This window comes from Triticum dicoccoides, chromosome 7A (assembly GCF_002162155.2).
Source record: "Triticum dicoccoides isolate Atlit2015 ecotype Zavitan chromosome 7A, WEW_v2.0, whole genome shotgun sequence".
NCBI lineage: Eukaryota > Viridiplantae > Streptophyta > Magnoliopsida > Poales > Poaceae > Triticum > Triticum dicoccoides.
Genome location: NC_041392.1, coordinates 617840939 through 617846928, shown reverse-complemented (window position 1 = coordinate 617846928; position 5990 = coordinate 617840939). Strand labels below are relative to the sequence as shown.

The 5990-nt window shown below is 55.3% G+C and overlaps 1 pseudogene; it reads right to left on the bottom strand.

Annotated features, from left to right (window-relative positions):
* Positions 1–872: 872 nt before the first annotated feature.
* On the bottom strand, positions 873–5349 carry LOC119333707 (annotated as a pseudogene).
* Positions 5350–5990: the final 641 nt, after the last annotated feature.

Sequence of the window (5990 nt, the reverse complement as noted above, 5' to 3'; positions counted from 1 at the left end):
CTCGATTCTCACCACGCCGCTCGTTTTCTCGCCGCCGGCAAGCCTGCGAAAGCCATGGACAGCTCTGGGGATGAGGCGGAGCGCTGCCGCCGCGCCAGATCTGACGCCGCGCGCAAGTGGGGGGCGCGTCGGTGGCTCAACCGCGGTAGCCGGCCGCCACTAGCGTTCGACCGCCACGAGCTGGAACGAGTTTGATCGCGAGCTCGCCCGCCGCCGCCACGCCTCCTCCGGCTCCTGGTCCGCGGGCGCATCGAGCTCGCGGCTCATTCCGGTGAAGAGGGAGCCGGAGGAGGAGCTCTCGCCTCGTGCCGTAGAGCCCGATGCGCCGCCGCGCCGAGGCGTCATCGAGCCCGAGGCAGGAGGAGCTCCTCGAGCACGTCGTGCTCGAGCGGTTGGCGAGGGAGCAGGAGGAGATGGAAGAGCGCATCCGGCGCGAGCTTGAGTACGAGCGGCTCTTGGTGGCCGAGGGCAAGGTGAAGGTGGTAAGCGGTCATGATGAGGGAGAGGAGGAACTGAGAGGAGGTGGGCATCGTCGGGAGAGGACCAAAGAGATGGCTGAAATTTGGCGGAGGTTTTGCAACAGGAGATGACGAGCATGGGCGGCCCGGGAATGGGGAGGAGGAAGACGGCCACCTAATCCGCGGGCTAATCAAAGCCACTCATGCGCGGGATCTAATGATAGGCAACCGAACCCGCGGCGCCTATCAGGCTATCACTGCACTACAATTTATGGACGATTTAAGCTAAGTCAAGTAGTAATAAACTAAGTAAAAGCTGCTTCATTATTCATTTTTTTGAATTGTTTATCACATGTGTCAGGGCCACAATTTTTTTAAATAAAAAGTAAAACCTGCTTCATACATGCCGCCTAGCTAATGTGGCACCATCTGAAGTAGTTTGCTTCGCACCTGCTCGTCCCTCATGGCTATTTCCCTGACTTGATCGACCGTGAACGGCGGCGGCAGCGTGCATGGCTCGTCCACGGCCACGTACTTCTCCCTGGACTCCATCATGTACTCCCGCTCGCGGCCGCGCCTGGGGCAGGCCATGGACTCGAGGCTGACCTCCACGGCCTTCTCCGGCACGGCGGGCTTGTACCGGAGCAGCCGAGCAGGGCGCTGTACCGCGTCAACACGCTCAGCATGTACTCATACACGTAGTCCATGCCCGTCTCCTCCCTCGCGAACCCGCTGCCTTCCTCGCCCATGCGCCGCGCCGGCGCCGGGTGGGCGTTGCCCCAGTCGACGGCGAACTTGACGGCGCGGCACTTGTTGGCCGGGTCGATGGGCCAGTAGTGCTTGCCGGCGACGAGACCCCGCGAGAAGAAGTCCCTGAAGGGCGTGTCGATGGCCAGCATCGGCGAGTCGCACGCGAGGATGTACTTCTCGCTGACCGACCACGTGTGCCCCTGCACGTACATCTTGTACCTGTACCGGCACTGCTTGGTCAGGTCCGAGTCCCGGAACCCGTTCCGGCCGGCGGCGTCCCAGTCCTGCTTGAACAGCCGCGCGTTCCACTCCTTGCCGGCGGCGGAGTCGTTGCTGCACCGGAACAGGTCCTGGCGCACCTCCGACACGTCGGGGTTGCCCTTCCAGAACGCGTAGGGCTCCCTGTCCGGCCACGGAAGGCGCGCGTTCTCCCGGACGAGCTCCTCCATGAGCGGCGCCCACGGGCGGACGTTCACCTCCGGCCAGCCCCAGAAGGACCAGTCGGGGAAGAGGATGGCCAGCTCCCGCGACTCCTCCTTGCAGTACCGGAAGAGCGGCGGCGCGGCGGACCGCGACGGGTAGTCGGCGGCGAGCACCCTGGGCGAGTCTGTTGGATCAGAGGCCGGAAGACACACGCGTACAGGTGGAGGAAAAACGATGAGACACACACGAGAGATTTTTTTGGTGCCGTTCTACTTTCTCCTCGGCTTTTCTTCCTTTATATCTCATTGTTCGGTTACAGAAGGGAAAACGTGGCCGGTAAGGATCCTACCAAAGCGCCACGATCCGGTTAGCTCGTGCCATCCCACGAGCTCCTGAACGTGTCTACCACGCGATGCTAGATAGAAGGAAACGGCCCGATGCAAACGGTGCATCTCAGGCCCATGCAAATGCATGCACGGCTCGCACAAGTTACGGCTCGTGGCTAACAAACTAGCTAACAAAAACAAATGCTAATTAGACGTGACAGAACGTGTACATGCTAGCCTATACTCAACTAATGCAAGCTAAATCTCAGAAACAAACATGCACTATTCCCTACGTGCTCGCTAAAGCAACATGATTATCTGACAATCACTCCCTAATCTTGTTGCTGCTTGATGCTCCTGACCTGACGCCGCGGTGGGTGACACCCCCGTTCACTGATGGCATCTCCATCTCGAGATGCTGCTGCTGGAGTCTGAGAGCTTCTTGGCTCCGTTTTCTTGATGACACATGAGCAGCACCAACAACTGTCTTGAGTAGCACCATGTACAGTCGGTTAGATGATCTCTTAATCTTCATCTGCACCTTCCCAGACCTGCCTCTAATCCACAGGAATGTACCATCTAGCACTACACGATTGCCATCCTCTGCCAGCTTACCAAGACTAATTATGTTACTAGATAAACTCGGTATAAAATATACCTCCGTCAGATGCACCTGCTCACCGCTCTTGCATACAACAATGACTGAACCTTTCCCTTTAATCAGAGCAGTAGATCCATCTCCAAGCTTCACATGGCCACTGATGCTTTCATCTATCTCCTTGAATTTGCACCGTGAGCCAGTCATGTGGTTACTAGCACCACTATCAAGCCACCATGCATCAGCTGATTCATCCATGCTCAACAAAGGCTTGACGTTCTCCTCATTCAGCATCACAAAGTTCTTGCTCTTCTCAACGAGTTCACTTCCCTCATCCGTGAGGAGCATATCAGACCGACATCCCTTGTTCCTTTTGATCTTCACTCCCGGCTTCTTCACGCCGAGTGTCGCCGCGGCCGACGGCGGCGTCGTAACAGCAGCCCTCACGACCGGCGTCGGCAGCGTCGTTGCCGCACTCCCTGCGGCCGGCGCCGTCTTGACTTGAATGGGTGCTTCAGCTGCATGTACCACCAGATCCCTGAGTCTTCCATTCTCATCACAGATCACACGCTGCATCTTCAAGAACTTGGCCTTCTCCTCCCTTGCATGTACCAACTCCTCAGCCTGTGTCATGTACTCGTCAGACAGGGCATGCAACTTTGCATTAGCGGCGGCCAACTCTCCGCGTAGCCGTGCGACCTCGGCCTTAGCAGTTTCAACCTCCATCGATGCATCAGAGGGCTTGAAGGACTCGCCTCCCAGTGCATGGCCGCCCTCTGCCTCCATCTCTGTAGGCTCAAAGACACCTGCGGTGCCATCCACCTAAGGCGCAAGCTCACATGCCATAGCCATGAGCAGCGCCGGCTCGTCGTCGACGTTGGCAACAACTAGGAGCGCCTTCTCTTTCTTCCACGCCTCACACTCAGACTTGAAGTGTCCTTTCTCCCCATACTTGAAGCAGGTAATCTTGGACTTGTCGAACTTGCCGCGAACCTTCTTCATGTCGTCGTCCCGGCCGCGGCCACCACCGCGCCCATCACCGTCCTTGCCGCTGCTGCTGGACCCTTCTCCCTTCTTCTTTTCTTTCTGGATTAGGGCCTCCAGCTCTGCACACGAGACCAGCATCAGCTTCTCGCCGTCGTCGCTGCGGTCTTGGCGCCGCCCGGACTCGTTCTCCTCGAACGCCCGCAGCCGCCCAATGGCATCGGTGACCGACATCTTCTTGACGTCGCCCCATTGCTCGATTGTCCCGATTATCGGCAGGAAGCGATCCGGGACCGCCGCGAACAGCCGCTTGACAACGGCGTGCTCCTACAAGTTCTCGCCAAGTGCTCGAATTTCTCCGACGAGCGCGGTGAGTCGGCGCCCGAACGCGCCGACTTCTTCGTCATCTTCCATGGTTAGCCGCTCAAAGCGCCTTGTCAAGTGGCTGATGCGCGCCTGCACCACACACTCATCGCCTATGCGCATGGTACGGATAGCATCGCAAGCCTCCTTCGCCGACTCGTACTCCACGATGGACATCATCACGTCGTCGGGAACGGACTGCGAGATAGCAGCCATGGCTCCCTGATCCTTGGCCTCGTCGACGTCTTCTCCGGTGATCGCCGACCACACGCCCATTGGCTTGAGGATGATCTTCATCTTCGCTGCCCACAACTGATAATTACCTTCTGTCAGCTGCGGGTATTGGATCGGCACTCCGACGCTCCTCACCGGCGCAGCCACGACGATCGTCCCATCGCCGGAGCCGCTAGCTCCGAGCCTCTTGCTCGGCGGCGTGTACTTTCCGCCGTCACCAGCGTCGCTCTTCTTCGGTGACTGATCTCCCATCGCTACACACCGTCGCCGATTCGTCTCCGGCCACAACCAGGCTCTGTATACCAATTGTTGGATCAGAGGCCGGAAGACACACGCGTACAGGTGGAGGAAAAACGATGAGACACACATGAGAGATTTTTTTGGTGCCGTTCTATTTTCTCCTCGGTTTTTCTTCCTTTATATCTCATTGTTCGGTTACAGAAGGGAAAACGTGGCCGGTAAGGATCCTACCAAAGCGCCACGATCCGGTTAGCTCGTGCCATACCACGAGCTCCTGAACGTGTCTACCACGCGATGCTAGACTGAAGGAAACGGCCCGATGCAAACGGATGCATCTCAGGCCCATGCAAATGCATGCACGGCTCGCACAAGTTACGGCTCGTGGCTAACAAACTAGCTAACAAAAACAAATGCTAATTAGACGTGACAGAACGTGTACGTGCTAGCCTATACTCAACTAATGCAAGCTAAATCTCAGAAACAAACATGCACTATTCCCTACGTGCTCGCTAAAGCAACATGATTATTTGACAGAGTCGAGGGTGCTGAACATGATGTCGACGTCCGGGACGCGGCCCGGGTAGCGGGCGAGCAGCTGCAGGATGCCCCACTGCGTGAAGACGTCCCGGGTCTGGAACGAGTCGCGGTACTTCTCCACGTACGCGCGCCCGGCCACCACCAGCAGCCGGAAGTCGGCGTGGGGCTGCGCGCGCTCCACCGCGTCCCGCGTGATCCCCGTCGCGCGCCACGGCTCCATGTCCGCGTGGATGTGGCGGAAGTAGTCCGGGCACCAAGGCGGCCGCACGCCTGGATAGTACCGCCGTTTGTTGGATGACGAGGACGATGTGTCGGTGTCGTTGCTGCAGCTCAATGGTATGGGTACCAGGGGCGCCGTGGACGAGTGGCCGCGTCTATGCTGACTGAACCCGGTGCCCGCCGGCAAGAACGTGTAGTACTGCTGGATTGTGATCATGAATGCGTGGATGTACACAAAAGCTAATCAGTACTGATATTTTAATTTGACACAATCATCAAAATATATCTCTTACGCTTATACTACTATTTACAGGAAGACCTTTTTGTTCGAAATATGATCTAGTGTTATACTCATGTGTAAGTTTCGCGAAGAAATGACTTCCATGGTCTTATGTGACGAGAAAAAATAAAACCGGTTTCTATATAAAAGTTACTATTCAGATTTTTTGAAGTTGCAATATTTTTTTTTGCGCAATGAAGAATATCTAGGTCATTTCTTCACGAAACTTCATACGTGAGTAGAACACTAGACCATATTCACCACAAACAAGTTATAGAGTAATTTGATTTTTTTTTAAATAAAAATCTATATAAGGTGCGCCTGGAACTATGTAAGGGGCTAGTGATGTAAGATAATGTCCAATCAAGTTACTTCTTGTATACCAATAAATCTTATTTTAAAATAAAACGCCGATCATATTTTATTTTATATTATTTTTAATCTTATAATCTTGGTATTATTAAATTCAAGAGGATTTATTTGCGTCCCACGAATCAAATTTGAATATGTTTGATTTGACCATTTCCTTTAGCTAGCTGGACATCTATAAGCACTGGGAGCATTTCCTCGCACTTGTC